This window comes from Eubalaena glacialis, chromosome 2 (genome assembly GCF_028564815.1).
Source record: "Eubalaena glacialis isolate mEubGla1 chromosome 2, mEubGla1.1.hap2.+ XY, whole genome shotgun sequence".
NCBI lineage: Eukaryota > Metazoa > Chordata > Mammalia > Artiodactyla > Balaenidae > Eubalaena > Eubalaena glacialis.
In genome coordinates, this window is record NC_083717.1 from 85,821,790 (window position 1) to 85,841,996 (window position 20,207).

Sequence of the window (20,207 nt, forward strand, 5' to 3'; positions counted from 1 at the left end):
GAACCTTGCTGCAAGTTGTGCTTTGAGGTTGCAGATTAGAGTGGAATGTGCCAGGACAAACCCCCATAAGTTTTAGCCTCCTTAATTCTTGTTTGTGTCTTTAAGTTGTACTTTTTATCAGAGCAAATTTGATAGAAAAATGTCTTTTGTTCTAGGTGTACAGAATCTTGTTCATTTACACATATACATATATCTATTGATCTTTGGGTCCTTTTCCATGTCGGTTATTACAGAGTGTTGAGTAGACCACTCTTGGTATTCCATAGGTCTTTGGGGATTATATTTTTTATATGTATTAGTATATGTGTGTTAACCCCAATATCCTAATTTATCCATTCCTCACACCATTTCTTTGGCTTAACCATAAGTTTGTCTTCTCATTCTGAGATTGTCTTTCTCTATGGAAATATGTTCATTTTTATGAATTTTCAGATAACATAAGGGATATCATAGGACATTTGTCTTTCGCATTCTGACTTACTTCACGTTGTGTGATTATCTCTAGGCTCATCTGTGGTGCTGCATATGCCATTCTTTTATATTTTTTCGTGACTGATATTCCATTCTGTCCATATACCACTTCTTCTCTGTCCATTCATCTGTTTATGGACCTTCTTTTGGCTTCCATGTCGTGGCTATTTCAATATTGCTGCAGTGCACATTTGCCTGCCTCTGTCTTTCCGATTCTGGTGGTCTTAGGTCATAGGCCCAAAAGGTGCCCTGCCGCATCATATGGTAGCTCAATTTTTACCTTTTAAAGCAGCTCCATTCAGTTTTCGTTAGTGCTGTTACCAATTACATCCCACCAGCAGCTAGAAGGTACACAGTTCTCTAAAACCCCTTCAGCATTTATAGTGTGTAGACGCTTTGCTGATGGTCATTTGACTGGTGTGAGCTGAAACCTTTTTGGAGGTTGGATTTGTATGTGGCTAATAATTCCTTGTACTGAGCTTTAGGCATGTCCATTTTGTTCTTTTCCTTTTTTTTTAAAAGTGTGAGTACAACTTCCCTCTTCATGTTGACTTCTTGAAAGATTTGTCGTGTGTTGAATTTTCTTGCCTATTCCCTACCCCAGGGCATTTTTTGAGGGCAGATGCCATTTACAGCCCTGAGTCCTTGTGACTATTAAGCAACCATTAGCACTGGGTTTAAAGCTGCTGTTGTGGGAAACACCCACTAAGCGGCAGCATCATTACGTTCTCAACTCTTGTTATTAGGGCACCAGAGTCTTCCTGGACGTAGTGCTCCAACGTTGTAAATTAGAGGGGAATGTGCTGGGACAAGCCCCCAGAAGTTTATGTCTCCTTACTTATGTTTGTTTTATGAATTTAATTTCTCTTTCTTATCGGAGTAAATTTGATTAGAGTGTTGTGATTGTCTGGCTGTACAGAATCTGCTCAATGATTCATACATATGTCTGTTCATGTTCTGATTCTGTTACCATATGTCTTATTACAGAATTTTGAGTAGACCTCGCATGGTATTTGGTAGGTGTTTTGTCATTATATATTTTATATGTATTGGTGATTATATAATTCATAGAGTTTATATGTTATATGTTTATATACATTTAACATACATTAGTATATGTATGTTAGCCCCATAATCCTAATTTATCCATCCTCCCACCTTTCATTTTGGTTAACCATTAGTTTGTTTTATAAGTCTGTGAGTGTCTTTTTCTGTGGAAATATGTCCATTTGTAGCAATCTTAGGATAACAGGTATAAATGATATCATAGGATATTTGTCATTCCCTTTTGACTTACTTAACCCGATATGATTATTTCTAGGCTCATCTGTAGTCCTGAAAACGGCATTTTTCATTTTTTTCCCGAGGCTACTATTCCATTTAGTCCGTATACCACTTCTTCTTTGTCCATTCATCTGTTTATGGACCTTTTTTTTGCTTCCACGTCTTGGCTATTTCACTAATGCTGCAGTGCACATTTGCCTGCCTCTGTCTTTCCGATTCTGGTGGTCTTAGGTTACAGGCCCAAAAGGTGCCCTGCCGCGTCATATGGTAGCTCAATTTTTACCTTTTAAAGCAGCTCCATTCAGTTTTCGTTAGTGCTCTTACCACTTTACATCCCACCAGCAGCTACAAGGTACACAGTTCTCTAAAATCCCTTCAGCATTTACGGTTTGTAGACTTTTTGCTGATGGTCATTTGACTGGTGTGAGCTGAAACCTTTTTGGAGGTTGGATTTGCATGTGGCTAATAATTCCTTATACTGAGCTTTAGGCCTGTCCTTTTTATTCTTTTCCTTTTTTTTTAAAGAGTGAGTACAACTTCCCTCTTCATATTGACTTCTTCAAAAACTTGTCATGTGTTGAATTTTCTTGCCTATTCCCTACCCCAGGGCATTTTTTGAGGGCAGGTGTCATTTACAGCCCTGCAGTCCTTGTGACTATTAAGCAACCATTAGCACTGGGTTTAAAGCTGCTGTTGTGGGAAACAGCCACAAGGCGGCAGCATTATTACGTTCTCACCTCTTGTTACTAGGGCAACAGAGTCTTCCTGGAGGTAGTGTTCCGAGGTTGTAAATTAGAGGGGAATGTGCTGGGAAAAGCCCCCAGAAGTTTATGTCTCCTTACTTATGTTTGTTTTTTAAATTTAATTTCTCTTTCTTATCGGAGTAAATTCGATTAGAGTGTTGTGATTGTCTGGCTGTACAGAATGTGCTCAATGATTCATACATATGTCTGTTCATCTTCGGATCCTGTTACCATGTAATTTTTTACAGAATGTTGAGTAGACCTCCCTTGGAATTTGGCAGGTGTTTCGTGATTATATATTTTATATGTATTGGTGATTATATAATTCATAGAGTTTATATGTTATATGTTTATATACATTTAACATACATTAGTATATGTATGTTATCCCCATAGTCCTAATTTATCCATCCTCCCACCTTTCATTTTGGCGAACCATTCGTTTGTGTTATAAGTCTGTGAGTGTCTTTTTCTGTGGAAATATGTTCATTGGTAGAAATCTTAGGATAACATGTATAAATGATATCATCGGATATTTGTTATTCCCTTTTGAATAACTTAACCTAATATGATTATTTCTAGGCTCATCTGTAGTCCTGAAAACGGCACTGTTCATTTTTTTCTGAGGCTACTATTCCATTCGGTACGTATACCACTTCTTCTTTGTCCATTTATCTGATGATGGACATTTTGTTTGTATCCATGTCTTAGCTATTGTTCATACTGCTGCAATACACGATTTTCCATCCCGTGTCTTTTTGATTCTGGCTTTCACAGGTGACAGGCCCAATAGTGGGCCTTCCGGATCATATGGTGACTCAATTTTTACCTTTAAACGCACTGCCATTCTGTTCCTATTATTGGCTGTTACCAGTTTACATCCCACTTAGACCGAGAGGTTACACTATTCTCCACAACTTCTTCAACATCTATCGTTTGTTGACTTTTTGCTGATGGTCATTGTGACTGGTGTTAGGTGATACCTTTGTGTAGATTGGATTTGCATGAGTCTAATAATTCCTGATGTTTTGCATTTCTCAGTGTCTTTTTCATTTTTTTTAAGATTGAGCTAAACTTACAACTTCAAATTGCCTTCTTGAAAAATTTACCGCGTTTGGATTTTTATGGCCATTCCCAACTCCAGGACATTTTTTGAGGGCATGAGTCATTTACAGCCCTGCCGTCCTTGTGAATATTAGTGACCATTAGCAGTAGATTTAAAGCTGCTCTTTGAGGAAACGGCCTTAGGGTGGCAGCATTTCTAAGTTGCCAACTCTGCTTGCTAGGGAAACAGAACCTTGCTGCAAGTTGTGCTTTGAGGTTGCAGATTAGAGTGGAATGTGCCAGGACAAACCCCCATAAGTTTTAGCCTCCTTAATTCTTGTTTGTGTCTTTAAGTTGTACTTTTTATCAGAGCAAATTTGATAGAAAAATGTCTTTTGTTCTAGGTGTACAGAATCTTGTTCATTTACACATATACATATATCTATTGATCTTTGGGTCCTTTTCCATGTCGGTTATTACAGAGTGTTGAGTAGACCACTCTTGGTATTCCATAGGTCTTTGGGGATTATATTTTTTATATGTATTAGTATATGTGTGTTAACCCCAATATCCTAATTTATCCATTCCTCACACCATTTCTTTGGCTTAACCATAAGTTTGTCTTCTCATTCTGAGATTGTCTTTCTCTATGGAAATATGTTCATTTTTATGAATTTTCAGATAACATAAGGGATATCATAGGACATTTGTCTTTCGCATTCTGACTTACTTCACGTTGTGTGATTATCTCTAGGCTCATCTGTGGTGCTGCATATGCCATTCTTTTATATTTTTTCGTGACTGATATTCCATTCTGTCCATATACCACTTCTTCTCTGTCCATTCATCTGTTTATGGACCTTCTTTTGGCTTCCATGTCGTGGCTATTTCAATATTGCTGCAGTGCACATTTGCCTGCCTCTGTCTTTCCGATTCTGGTGGTCTTAGGTCATAGGCCCAAAAGGTGCCCTGCCGCATCATATGGTAGCTCAATTTTTACCTTTTAAAGCAGCTCCATTCAGTTTTCGTTAGTGCTGTTACCAATTACATCCCACCAGCAGCTAGAAGGTACACAGTTCTCTAAAACCCCTTCAGCATTTATAGTGTGTAGACGCTTTGCTGATGGTCATTTGACTGGTGTGAGCTGAAACCTTTTTGGAGGTTGGATTTGTATGTGGCTAATAATTCCTTGTACTGAGCTTTAGGCATGTCCATTTTGTTCTTTTCCTTTTTTTTTTTAAGTGTGAGTACAACTTCCCTCTTCATGTTGACTTCTTGAAAGATTTGTCGTGTGTTGAATTTTCTTGCCTATTCCCTACCCCAGGGCATTTTTTGAGGGCAGATGCCATTTACAGCCCTGAGTCCTTGTGACTATTAAGCAACCATTAGCACTGGGTTTAAAGCTGCTGTTGTGGGAAACACCCACTAAGCGGCAGCATCATTACGTTCTCAACTCTTGTTATTAGGGCACCAGAGTCTTCCTGGACGTAGTGCTCCAACGTTGTAAATTAGAGGGGAATGTGCTGGGACAAGCCCCCAGAAGTTTATGTCTCCTTACTTATGTTTGTTTTATGAATTTAATTTCTCTTTCTTATCGGAGTAAATTTGATTAGAGTGTTGTGATTGTCTGGCTGTACAGAATCTGCTCAATGATTCATACATATGTCTGTTCATGTTCTGATTCTGTTACCATATGTCTTATTACAGAATTTTGAGTAGACCTCGCATGGTATTTGGTAGGTGTTTTGTCATTATATATTTTATATGTATTGGTGATTATATAATTCATAGAGTTTATATGTTATATGTTTATATACATTTAACATACATTAGTATATGTATGTTAGCCCCATAATCCTAATTTATCCATCCTCCCACCTTTCATTTTGGTTAACCATTAGTTTGTTTTATAAGTCTGTGAGTGTCTTTTTCTGTGGAAATATGTCCATTTGTAGCAATCTTAGGATAACAGGTATAAATGATATCATAGGATATTTGTCATTCCCTTTTGACTTACTTAACCCCATATGATTATTTCTAGGCTCATCTGTAGTCCTGAAAACGGCATTTTTCATTTTTTTCCCGAGGCTACTATTCCATTTAGTCCGTATACCACTTCTTCTTTGTCCATTCATCTGTTTATGGACCTTTTTTTTGCTTCCACGTCTTGGCTATTTCACTAATGCTGCAGTGCACATTTGCCTGCCTCTGTCTTTCCGATTCTGGTGGTCTTAGGTTACAGGCCCAAAAGGTGCCCTGCCGCGTCATATGGTAGCTCAATTTTTACCTTTTAAAGCAGCTCCATTCAGTTTTCGTTAGTGCTCTTACCACTTTACATCCCACCAGCAGCTACAAGGTACACAGTTCTCTAAAATCCCTTCAGCATTTACGGTTTGTAGACTTTTTGCTGATGGTCATTTGACTGGTGTGAGCTGAAACCTTTTTGGAGGTTGGATTTGCATGTGGCTAATAATTCCTTATACTGAGCTTTAGGCATGTCCTTTTTATTCTTTTCCTTTTTTTTTAAAGAGTGAGTACAACTTCCCTCTTCATATTGACTTCTTCAAAAACTTGTCATGTGTTGAATTTTCTTGCCTATTCCCTACCCCAGGGCATTTTTTGAGGGCAGGTGTCATTTACAGCCCTGCAGTCCTTGTGACTATTAAGCAACCATTAGCACTGGGTTTAAAGCTGCTGTTGTGGGAAACAGCCACAAGGCGGCAGCATTATTACGTTCTCACCTCTTGTTACTAGGGCAACAGAGTCTTCCTGGAGGTAGTGTTCCGAGGTTGTAAATTAGAGGGGAATGTGCTGGGAAAAGCCCCCAGAAGTTTATGTCTCCTTACTTATGTTTGTTTTTTAAATTTAATTTCTCTTTCTTATCGGAGTAAATTCGATTAGAGTGTTGTGATTGTCTGGCTGTACAGAATGTGCTCAATGATTCATACATATGTCTGTTCATCTTCGGATCCTGTTACCATGTAATTTTTTACAGAATGTTGAGTAGACCTCCCTTGGAATTTGGCAGGTGTTTCGTGATTATATATTTTATATGTATTGGTGATTATATAATTCATAGAGTTTATATGTTATATGTTTATATACATTTAACATACATTAGTATATGTATGTTATCCCCATAGTCCTAATTTATCCATCCTCCCACCTTTCATTTTGGCGAACCATTCGTTTGTGTTATAAGTCTGTGAGTGTCTTTTTCTGTGGAAATATGTTCATTGGTAGAAATCTTAGGATAACATGTATAAATGATATCATCGGATATTTGTTATTCCCTTTTGAATAACTTAACCTAATATGATTATTTCTAGGCTCATCTGTAGTCCTGAAAACGGCACTGTTCATTTTTTTCTGAGGCTACTATTCCATTCGGTACGTATACCACTTCTTCTTTGTCCATTTATCTGATGATGGACATTTTGTTTGTATCCATGTCTTAGCTATTGTTCATACTGCTGCAATACACGATTTTCCATCCCGTGTCTTTTTGATTCTGGCTTTCACAGGTGACAGGCCCAATAGTGGGCCTTCCGGATCATATGGTGACTCAATTTTTACCTTTAAACGCACTGCCATTCTGTTCCTATTATTGGCTGTTACCAGTTTACATCCCACTTAGACCGAGAGGTTACACTATTGTCCACAACTTCTTCAACATCTATCGTTTGTTGACTTTTTGCTGATGGTCATTGTGACTGGTGTTAGGTGATACCTTTGTGTAGATTGGATTTGCATGCGTCTAATAATTCCTGATGTTTTGCATTTCTCAGTGTCTTTTTCATTTTTTTTAAGATTGAGCTAAACTTACAACTTCAAATTGCCTTCTTGAAAAATTTACCGCGTTTGGATTTTTATGGCCATTCCCAACTCCAGGACATTTTTTGAGGGCATGAGTCATTTACAGCCCTGCCGTCCTTGTGAATATTAGTGACCATTAGCAGTAGATTTAAAGCTGCTCTTTGAGGAAACGGCCTTAGGGTGGCAGCATTTCTAAGTTGCCAACTCTGCTTGCTAGGGAAACAGAACCTTGCTGCAAGTTGTGCTTTGAGGTTGCAGATTAGAGTGGAATGTGCCAGGACAAACCCCCATAAGTTTTAGCCTTCTTAATTCTTGTTTGTGTCTTTAAGTTGTACTTTTTATCAGAGCAAATTTGATAGAAAAATGTCTTTTGTTCTAGGTGTACAGAATCTTGTTCATTTACACATATACATATATCTATTGATCTTTGGGTCCTTTTCCATGTCGGTTATTACAGAGTGTTGAGTAGACCACTCTTGGTATTCCATAGGTCTTTGGGGATTATATTTTTTATATGTATTAGTATATGTGTGTTAACCCCAATATCCTAATTTATCCATTCCTGACACCATTTCTTTGGCTTAACCATAAGTTTGTCTTCTCATTCTGAGATTGTCTTTCTCTATGGAAATATGTTCATTTTTATGAATTTTCAGATAACATAATGGATATCATAGGACATTTGTCTTTCGCATTCTGACTTACTTCACGTTGTGTGATTATCTCTAGGCTCATCTGTGGTGCTGCATATGCCATTCTTTTATATTTTTTCGTGACTGATATTCCATTCTGTCCATATACCACTTCTTCTCTGTCCATTCATCTGTTTATGGACCTTCTTTTGGCTTCCATGTCGTGGCTATTTCAATATTGCTGCAGTGCACATTTGCCTGCCTCTGTCTTTCCGATTCTGGTGGTCTTAGGTCATAGGCCCAAAAGGTGCCCTGCCGCATCATATGGTAGCTCAATTTTTACCTTTTAAAGCAGCTCCATTCAGTTTTCGTTAGTGCTGTTACCAATTACATCCCACCAGCAGCTAGAAGGTACACAGTTCTCTAAAACCCCTTCAGCATTTATAGTGTGTAGACGCTTTGCTGATGGTCATTTGACTGGTGTGAGCTGAAACCTTTTTGGAGGTTGGATTTGTATGTGGCTAATAATTCCTTGTACTGAGCTTTAGGCATGTCCATTTTGTTCTTTTCCTTTTTTTTTTTAAGTGTGAGTACAACTTCCCTCTTCATGTTGACTTCTTGAAAGATTTGTCGTGTGTTGAATTTTCTTGCCTATTCCCTACCCCAGGGCATTTTTTGAGGGCAGATGCCATTTACAGCCCTGAGTCCTTGTGACTATTAAGCAACCATTAGCACTGGGTTTAAAGCTGCTGTTGTGGGAAACACCCACTAAGCGGCAGCATCATTACGTTCTCAACTCTTGTTATTAGGGCACCAGAGTCTTCCTGGACGTAGTGCTCCAACGTTGTAAATTAGAGGGGAATGTGCTGGGACAAGCCCCCAGAAGTTTATGTCTCCTTACTTATGTTTGTTTTATGAATTTAATTTCTCTTTCTTATCGGAGTAAATTTGATTAGAGTGTTGTGATTGTCTGGCTGTACAGAATCTGCTCAATGATTCATACATATGTCTGTTCATGTTCTGATTCTGTTACCATATGTCTTATTACAGAATTTTGAGTAGACCTCGCATGGTATTTGGTAGGTGTTTTGTCATTATATATTTTATATGTATTGGTGATTATATAATTCATAGAGTTTATATGTTATATGTTTATATACATTTAACATACATTAGTATATGTATGTTAGCCCCATAATCCTAATTTATCCATCCTCCCACCTTTCATTTTGGTTAACCATTAGTTTGTTTTATAAGTCTGTGAGTGTCTTTTTCTGTGGAAATATGTCCATTTGTAGCAATCTTAGGATAACAGGTATAAATGATATCATAGGATATTTGTCATTCCCTTTTGACTTACTTAACCCCATATGATTATTTCTAGGCTCATCTGTAGTCCTGAAAACGGCATTTTTCATTTTTTTCCCGAGGCTACTATTCCATTTAGTCCGTATACCACTTCTTCTTTGTCCATTCATCTGTTTATGGACCTTTTTTTTGCTTCCACGTCTTGGCTATTTCACTAATGCTGCAGTGCACATTTGCCTGCCTCTGTCTTTCCGATTCTGGTGGTCTTAGGTTACAGGCCCAAAAGGTGCCCTGCCGCGTCATATGGTAGCTCAATTTTTACCTTTTAAAGCAGCTCCATTCAGTTTTCGTTAGTGCTGTTACCAATTACATCCCACCAGCAGCTAGAAGGTACACAGTTCTCTAAAACCCCTTCAGCATTTACGGTTTGTAGACTTTTTGCTGATGGTCATTTGACTGGTGTGAGCTGAAACCTTTTTGGAGGTTGGATTTGCATGTGGCTAATAATTCCTTATACTGAGCTTTAGGCATGTCCTTTTTATTCTTTTCCTTTTTTTTTTAAAGAGTGAGTACAACTTCCCTCTTCATATTGACTTCTTCAAAAACTTGTCATGTGTTGAATTTTCTTGCCTATTCCCTACCCCAGGGCATTTTTTGAGGGCAGGTGTCATTTACAGCCCTGCAGTCCTTGTGACTATTAAGCAACCATTAGCACTGGGTTTAAAGCTGCTGTTGTGGGAAACAGCCACAAGGCGGCAGCATTATTACGTTCTCACCTCTTGTTACTAGGGCAACAGAGTCTTCCTGGTGGTAGTGTTCCGAGGTTGTAAATTAGAGGGGAATGTGCTGGGAAAAGCCCCCAGAAGTTTATGTCTCCTTACTTATGTTTGTTTTTTAAATTTAATTTCTCTTTCTTATCGGAGTAAATTCGATTAGAGTGTTGTGATTGTCTGGCTGTACAGAATGTGCTCAATGATTCATACATATGTCTGTTCATCTTCGGATCCTGTTACCATGTAATTTTTTACAGAATGTTGAGTAGACCTCCCTTGGTATTTGGCAGGTGTTTCGTGATTATATATTTTATATGTATTGGTGATTATATAATTCATAGAGTTTATATGTTATATGTTTATATACATTTAACATACATTAGTATATGTATGTTATCCCCATAGTCCTAATTTATCCATCCTCCCACCTTTCATTTTGGCGAACCATTCGTTTGTTTTATAAGTCTGTGAGTGTCTTTTTCTGTGGAAATATGTTCATTGGTAGAAATCTTAGGATAACATGTATAAATGATATCATCGGATATTTGTTATTCCCTTTTGAATAACTTAACCTAATATGATTATTTCTAGGCTCATCTGTAGTCCTGAAAACGGCACTGTTCATTTTTTTCTGAGGCTACTATTCCATTCGGTACGTATACCACTTCTTCTTTGTCCATTTATCTGATGATGGACATTTTGTTTGTATCCATGTCTTAGCTATTGTTCATACTGCTGCAATACACGATTTTCCATCCCGTGTCTTTTTGATTCTGGCTTTCACAGGTGACAGGCCCAATAGTGGGCCTTCCGGATCATATGGTGACTCAATTTTTACCTTTAAACGCACTGCCATTCTGTTCCTATTATTGGCTGTTACCAGTTTACATCCCACTTAGACCGAGAGGTTACACTATTGTCCACAACTTCTTCAACATCTATCGTTTGTTGACTTTTTGCTGATGGTCATTGTGACTGGTGTTAGGTGATACCTTTGTGTAGATTGGATTTGCATGCGTCTAATAATTCCTGATGTTTTGCATTTCTCAGTGTCTTTTTCATTTTTTTTAAGATTGAGCTAAACTTACAACTTCAAATTGCCTTCTTGAAAAATTTACCGCGTTTGGATTTTTATGGCCATTCCCAACTCCAGGACATTTTTTGAGGGCATGAGTCATTTACAGCCCTGCCGTCCTTGTGAATATTAGTGACCATTAGCAGTAGATTTAAAGCTGCTCTTTGAGGAAACGGCCTTAGGGTGGCAGCATTTCTAAGTTGCCAACTCTGCTTGCTAGGGAAACAGAACCTTGCTGCAAGTTGTGCTTTGAGGTTGCAGATTAGAGTGGAATGTGCCAGGACAAACCCCCATAAGTTTTAGCCTCCTTAATTCTTGTTTGTGTCTTTAAGTTGTACTTTTTATCAGAGCAAATTTGATAGAAAAATGTCTTTTGTTCTAGGTGTACAGAATCTTGTTCATTTACACATATACATATATCTATTGATCTTTGGGTCCTTTTCCATGTCGGTTATTACAGAGTGTTGAGTAGACCACTCTTGGTATTCCATAGGTCTTTGGGGATTATATTTTTTATATGTATTAATATATGTGTGTTAACCCCAATATCCTAATTTATCCATTCCTCACACCATTTCTTTGGCTTAACCATAAGTTTGTCTTCTCATTCTGAGATTGTCTTTCTCTATGGAAATATGTTCATTTTTATGAATTTTCAGATAACATAAGGGATATCATAGGACATTTGTCTTTCGCATTCTGACTTACTTCACGTTGTGTGATTATCTCTAGGCTCATCTGTGGTGCTGCATATGCCATTCTTTTATATTTTTTCGTGACTGATATTCCATTCTGTCCATATACCACTTCTTCTCTGTCCATTCATCTGTTTATGGACCTTCTTTTGGCTTCCATGTCGTGGCTATTTCAATATTGCTGCAGTGCACATTTGCCTGCCTCTGTCTTTCCGATTCTGGTGGTCTTAGGTCATAGGCCCAAAAGGTGCCCTGCCGCATCATATGGTAGCTCAATTTTTACCTTTTAAAGCAGCTCCATTCAGTTTTCGTTAGTGCTGTTACCAATTACATCCCACCAGCAGCTAGAAGGTACACAGTTCTCTAAAACCCCTTCAGCATTTATAGTGTGTAGACGCTTTGCTGATGGTCATTTGACTGGTGTGAGCTGAAACCTTTTTGGAGGTTGGATTTGTATGTGGCTAATAATTCCTTGTACTGAGCTTTAGGCATGTCCATTTTGTTCTTTTCCTTTTTTTTTTAAAGTGTGAGTACAACTTCCCTCTTCATGTTGACTTCTTGAAAGATTTGTCGTGTGTTGAATTTTCTTGCCTATTCCCTACCCCAGGGCATTTTTTGAGGGCAGATGCCATTTACAGCCCTGAGTCCTTGTGACTATTAAGCAACCATTAGCACTGGGTTTAAAGCTGCTGTTGTGGGAAACACCCACTAAGCGGCAGCATCATTACGTTCTCAACTCTTGTTATTAGGGCACCAGAGTCTTCCTGGACGTAGTGCTCCAACGTTGTAAATTAGAGGGGAATGTGCTGGGACAAGCCCCCAGAAGTTTATGTCTCCTTACTTATGTTTGTTTTATGAATTTAATTTCTCTTTCTTATCGGAGTAAATTTGATTAGAGTGTTGTGATTGTCTGGCTGTACAGAATCTGCTCAATGATTCATACATATGTCTGTTCATGTTCTGATTCTGTTACCATATGTCTTATTACAGAATTTTGAGTAGACCTCGCATGGTATTTGGTAGGTGTTTTGTCATTATATATTTTATATGTATTGGTGATTATATAATTCATAGAGTTTATATGTTATATGTTTATATACATTTAACATACATTAGTATATGTATGTTAGCCCCATAATCCTAATTTATCCATCCTCCCACCTTTCATTTTGGTTAACCATTAGTTTGTTTTATAAGTCTGTGAGTGTCTTTTTCTGTGGAAATATGTCCATTTGTAGCAATCTTAGGATAACAGGTATAAATGATATCATAGGATATTTGTCATTCCCTTTTGACTTACTTAACCCCATATGATTATTTCTAGGCTCATCTGTAGTCCTGAAAACGGCATTTTTCATTTTTTTCCCGAGGCTACTATTCCATTTAGTCCGTATACCACTTCTTCTTTGTCCATTCATCTGTTTATGGACCTTTTTTTTGCTTCCACGTCTTGGCTATTTCACTAATGCTGCAGTGCACATTTGCCTGCCTCTGTCTTTCCGATTCTGGTGGTCTTAGGTTACAGGCCCAAAAGGTGCCCTGCCGCGTCATATGGTAGCTCAATTTTTACCTTTTAAAGCAGCTCCATTCAGTTTTCGTTAGTGCTCTTACCACTTTACATCCCACCAGCAGCTACAAGCTACACAGTTCTCTAAAATCCCTTCAGCATTTACGGTTTGTAGACTTTTTGCTGATGGTCATTTGACTGGTGTGAGCTGAAACCTTTTTGGAGGTTGGATTTGCATGTGGCTAATAATTCCTTATACTGAGCTTTAGGCATGTCCTTTTTATTCTTTTCCTTTTTTTTTAAAGAGTGAGTACAACTTCCCTCTTCATATTGACTTCTTCAAAAACTTGTCATGTGTTGAATTTTCTTGCCTATTCCCTACCCCAGGGCATTTTTTGAGGGCAGGTGTCATTTACAGCCCTGCAGTCCTTGTGACTATTAAGCAACCATTAGCACTGGGTTTAAAGCTGCTGTTGTGGGAAACAGCCACAAGGCGGCAGCATTATTACGTTCTCACCTCTTGTTACTAGGGCAACAGAGTCTTCCTGGAGGTAGTGTTCCGAGGTTGTAAATTAGAGGGGAATGTGCTGGGAAAAGCCCCCAGAAGTTTATGTCTCCTTACTTATGTTTGTTTTTTAAATTTAATTTCTCTTTCTTATCGGAGTAAATTCGATTAGAGTGTTGTGATTGTCTGGCTGTACAGAATGTGCTCAATGATTCATACATATGTCTGTTCATCTTCGGATCCTGTTACCATGTAATTTTTTACAGAATGTTGAGTAGACCTCCCTTGGAATTTGGCAGGTGTTTCGTGATTATATATTTTATATGTATTGGTGATTATATAATTCATAGAGTTTATATGTTATATGTTTATATACATTTAACATACATTAGTATATGTATGTTATCCCCATAGTCCTAATTTATCCATCCTCCCACCTTTCATTTTGGCGAACCATTCGTTTGTGTTATAAGTCTGTGAGTGTCTTTTTCTGTGGAAATATGTTCATTGGTAGAAATCTTAGGATAACATGTATAAATGATATCATCGGATATTTGTTATTCCCTTTTGAATAACTTAACCTAATATGATTATTTCTAGGCTCATCTGTAGTCCTGAAAACGGCACTGTTCATTTTTTTCTGAGGCTACTATTCCATTCGGTACGTATACCACTTCTTCTTTGTCCATTTATCTGATGATGGACATTTTGTTTGTATCCATGTCTTAGCTATTGTTCATACTGCTGCAATACACGATTTTCCATCCCGTGTCTTTTTGATTCTGGCTTTCACAGGTGACAGGCCCAATAGTGGGCCTTCCGGATCATATGGTGACTCAATTTTTACCTTTAAACGCACTGCCATTCTGTTCCTATTATTGGCTGTTACCAGTTTACATCCCACTTAGACCGAGAGGTTACACTATTCTCCACAACTTCTTCAACATCTATCGTTTGTTGACTTTTTGCTGATGGTCATTGTGACTGGTGTTAGGTGATACCTTTGTGTAGATTGGATTTGCATGCGTCTAATAATTCCTGATGTTTTGCATTTCTCAGTGTCTTTTTCATTTTTTTTAAGATTGAGCTAAACTTACAACTTCAAATTGCCTTCTTGAAAAATTTACCGCGTTTGGATTTTTATGGCCATTCCCAACTCCAGGACATTTTTTGAGGGCATGAGTCATTTACAGCCCTGCCGTCCTTGTGAATATTAGTGACCATTAGCAGTAGATTTAAAGCTGCTCTTTGAGGAAACGGCCTTAGGGTGGCAGCATTTCTAAGTTGCCAACTCTGCTTGCTAGGGAAACAGAACCTTGCTGCAAGTTGTGCTTTGAGGTTGCAGATTAGAGTGGAATGTGCCAGGACAAACCCCCATAAGTTTTAGCCTCCTTAATTCTTGTTTGTGTCTTTAAGTTGTACTTTTTATCAGAGCAAATTTGATAGAAAAATGTCTTTTGTTCTAGGTGTACAGAATCTTGTTCATTTACACATATACATATATCTATTGATCTTTGGGTCCTTTTCCATGTCGGTTATTACAGAGTGTTGAGTAGACCACTCTTGGTATTCCATAGGTCTTTGGGGATTATATTTTTTATATGTATTAGTATATGTGTGTTAACCCCAATATCCTAATTTATCCATTCCTCACACCATTTCTTTGGCTTAACCATAAGTTTGTCTTCTCATTCTGAGATTGTCTTTCTCTATGGAAATATGTTCATTTTTATGAATTTTCAGATAACATAAGGGATATCATAGGACATTTGTCTTTCGCATTCTGACTTACTTCACGTTGTGTGATTATCTCTAGGCTCATCTGTGGTGCTGCATATGCCATTCTTTTATATTTTTTCGTGACTGATATTCCATTCTGTCCATATACCACTTCTTCTCTGTCCATTCATCTGTTTATGGACCTTCTTTTGGCTTCCATGTCGTGGCTATTTCAATATTGCTGCAGTGCACATTTGCCTGCCTCTGTCTTTCCGATTCTGGTGGTCTTAGGTCATAGGCCCAAAAGGTGCCCTGCCGCATCATATGGTAGCTCAATTTTTACCTTTTAAAGCAGCTCCATTCAGTTTTCGTTAGTGCTGTTACCAATTACATCCCACCAGCAGCTAGAAGGTACACAGTTCTCTAAAACCCCTTCAGCATTTATAGTGTGTAGACGCTTTGCTGATGGTCATTTGACTGGTGTGAGCTGAAACCTTTTTGGAGGTTGGATTTGTATGTGGCTAATAATTCCTTGTACTGAGCTTTAGGCATGTCCATTTTGTTCTTTTCCTTTTTTTTTTTAAGTGTGAGTACAACTTCCCTCTTCATGTTGACTTCTTGAAAGATTTGTCGTGTGTTGAATTTTCTTGCCTATTCCCTACCCCAGGGCATTTTTTGAGGGCAGATGCCATTTACAGCCCTGAGTCCTTGTGACTATTAAGCAACCATTAGCACTGGGTTTAAAGCTGCTGTTGTGGGAAACACCCACTAAGCGGCAGCATCATTACGTTCTCAACTCTTGTTATTAGGGCACCAGAGTCTTCCTGGACGTAGTGCTCCAACGTTGTAAATTAGAGGGGAATGTGCTGGGACAAGCCCCCAGAAGTTTATGTCTCCTTACTTATGTTTGTTTTATGAATTTAATTTCTCTTTCTTATCGGAGTAAATTTGATTAGAGTGTTGTGATTGTCTGGCTGTACAGAATCTGCTCAATGATTCATACATATGTCTGTTCATGTTCTGATTCTGTTACCATATGTCTTATTACAGAATTTTGAGTAGACCTCGCATGGTATTTGGTAGGTGTTTTGTCATTATATATTTTATATGTATTGGTGATTATATAATTCATAGAGTTTATATGTTATATGTTTATATACATTTAACATACATTAGTATATGTATGTTAGCCCCATAATCCTAATTTATCCATCCTCCCACCTTTCATTTTGGTTAACCATTAGTTTGTTTTATAAGTCTGTGAGTGTCTTTTTCTGTGGAAATATGTCCATTTGTAGCAATCTTAGGATAACAGGTATAAATGATATCATAGGATATTTGTCATTCCCTTTTGACTTACTTAACCCCATATGATTATTTCTAGGCTCATCTGTAGTCCTGAAAACGGCATTTTTCATTTTTTTCCCGAGGCTACTATTCCATTTAGTCCGTATACCACTTCTTCTTTGTCCATTCATCTGTTTATGGACCTTTTTTTTGCTTCCACGTCTTGGCTATTTCACTAATGCTGCAGTGCACATTTGCCTGCCTCTGTCTTTCCGATTCTGGTGGTCTTAGGTTACAGGCCCAAAAGGTGCCCTGCCGCGTCATATGGTAGCTCAATTTTTACCTTTTAAAGCAGCTCCATTCAGTTTTCGTTAGTGCTGTTACCAATTACATCCCACCAGCAGCTAGAAGGTACACAGTTCTCTAAAACCCCTTCAGCATTTACGGTTTGTAGACTTTTTGCTGATGGTCATTTGACTGGTGTGAGCTGAAACCTTTTTGGAGGTTGGATTTGCATGTGGCTAATAATTCCTTATACTGAGCTTTAGGCATGTCCTTTTTATTCTTTTCCTTTTTTTTTTAAAGAGTGAGTACAACTTCCCTCTTCATATTGACTTCTTCAAAAACTTGTCATGTGTTGAATTTTCTTGCCTATTCCCTACCCCAGGGCATTTTTTGAGGGCAGGTGTCATTTACAGCCCTGCAGTCCTTGTGACTATTAAGCAACCATTAGCACTGGGTTTAAAGCTGCTGTTGTGGGAAACAGCCACAAGGCGGCAGCATTATTACGTTCTCACCTCTTGTTACTAGGGCAACAGAGTCTTCCTGGAGGTAGTGTTCCGAGGTTGTAAATTAGAGGGGAATGTGCTGGGAAAAGCCCCCAGAAGTTTATGTCTCCTTACTTATGTTTGTTTTTTAAATTTAATTTCTCTTTCTTATCGGAGTAAATTCGATTAGAGTGTTGTGATTGTCTGGCTGTACAGAATGTGCTCAATGATTCATACATATGTCTGTTCATCTTCGGATCCTGTTACCATGTAATTTTTTACAGAATGTTGAGTAGACCTCCCTTGGTATTTGGCAGGTGTTACGTGATTATATATTTTATATGTATTGGTGATTATATAATTCATAGAGTTTATATGTTATATGTTTATATACATTTAACATACATTAGTATATGTATGTTATCCCCATAGTCCTAATTTATCCATCCTCCCACCTTTCATTTTGGCGAACCATTCGTTTGTTTTATAAGTCTGTGAGTGTCTTTTTCTGTGGAAATATGTTCATTGGTAGAAATCTTAGGATAACATGTATAAATGATATCATCGGATATTTGTTATTCCCTTTTGAATAACTTAACCTAATATGATTATTTCTAGGCTCATCTGTAGTCCTGAAAACGGCACTGTTCATTTTTTTCTGAGGCTACTATTCCATTCGGTACGTATACCACTTCTTCTTTGTCCATTTATCTGATGATGGACATTTTGTTTGTATCCATGTCTTAGCTATTGTTCATACTGCTGCAATACACGATTTTCCATCCCGTGTCTTTTTGATTCTGGCTTTCACAGGTGACAGGCCCAATAGTGGGCCTTCCGGATCATATGGTGACTCAATTTTTACCTTTAAACGCACTGCCATTCTGTTCCTATTATTGGCTGTTACCAGTTTACATCCCACTTAGACCGAGAGGTTACACTATTGTCCACAACTTCTTCAACATCTATCGTTTGTTGACTTTTTGCTGATGGTCATTGTGACTGGTGTTAGGTGATACCTTTGTGTAGATTGGATTTGCATGCGTCTAATAATTCCTGATGTTTTGCATTTCTCAGTGTCTTTTTCATTTTTTTTAAGATTGAGCTAAACTTACAACTTCAAATTGCCTTCTTGAAAAATTTACCGCGTTTGGATTTTTATGGCCATTCCTAACTCCAGGACATTTTTTGAGGGCATGAGTCATTTACAGCCCTGCCGTCCTTGTGAATATTAGTGACCATTAGCAGTAGATTTAAAGCTGCTCTTTGAGGAAACGGCCTTAGGGTGGCAGCATTTCTAAGTTGCCAACTCTGCTTGCTAGGGAAACAGAACCTTGCTGCAAGTTGTGCTTTGAGGTTGCAGATTAGAGTGGAATGTGCCAGGACAAAGCCCCATAAGTTTTAGCCTCCTTAATTCTTGTTTGTGTCTTTAAGTTGTACTTTTTATCAGAGCAAATTTGATAGAAAAATGTCTTTTGTTCTAGGTGTACAGAATCTTGTTCATTTACACATATACATATATCTATTGATCTTTGGGTCCTTTTCCATGTCGGTTATTACAGAGTGTTGAGTAGACCACTCTTGGTATTCCATAGGTCTTTGGGGATTATATTTTTTATATGTATTAGTATATGTGTGTTAACCCCAATATCCTAATTTATCCATTCCTCACACCATTTCTTTGGCTTAACCATAAGTTTGTCTTCTCATTCTGAGATTGTCTTTCTCTATGGAAATATGTTCATTTTTATGAATTTTCAGATAACATAAGGGATATCATAGGACATTTGTCTTTCGCATTCTGACTTACTTCACGTTGTGTGATTATCTCTAGGCTCATCTGTGGTGCTGCATATGCCATTCTTTTATATTTTTTCGTGACTGATATTCCATTCTGTCCATATACCACTTCTTCTCTGTCCATTCATCTGTTTATGGACCTTCTTTTGGCTTCCATGTCGTGGCTATTTCAATATTGCTGCAGTGCACATTTGCCTGCCTCTGTCTTTCCGATTCTGGTGGTCTTAGGTCATAGGCCCAAAAGGTGCCCTGCCGCATCATATGGTAGCTCAATTTTTACCTTTTAAAGCAGCTCCATTCAGTTTTCGTTAGTGCTGTTACCAATTACATCCCACCAGCAGCTAGAAGGTACACAGTTCTCTAAAACCCCTTCAGCATTTATAGTGTGTAGACGCTTTGCTGATGGTCATTTGACTGGTGTGAGCTGAAACCTTTTTGGAGGTTGGATTTGTATGTGGCTAATAATTCCTTGTACTGAGCTTTAGGCATGTCCATTTTGTTCTTTTCCTTTTTTTTTTAAAGTGTGAGTACAACTTCCCTCTTCATGTTGACTTCTTGAAAGATTTGTCGTGTGTTGAATTTTCTTGCCTATTCCCTACCCCAGGGCATTTTTTGAGGGCAGATGCCATTTACAGCCCTGAGTCCTTGTGACTATTAAGCAACCATTAGCACTGGGTTTAAAGCTGCTGTTGTGGGAAACACCCACTAAGCGGCAGCATCATTACGTTCTCAACTCTTGTTATTAGGGCACCAGAGTCTTCCTGGACGTAGTGCTCCAACG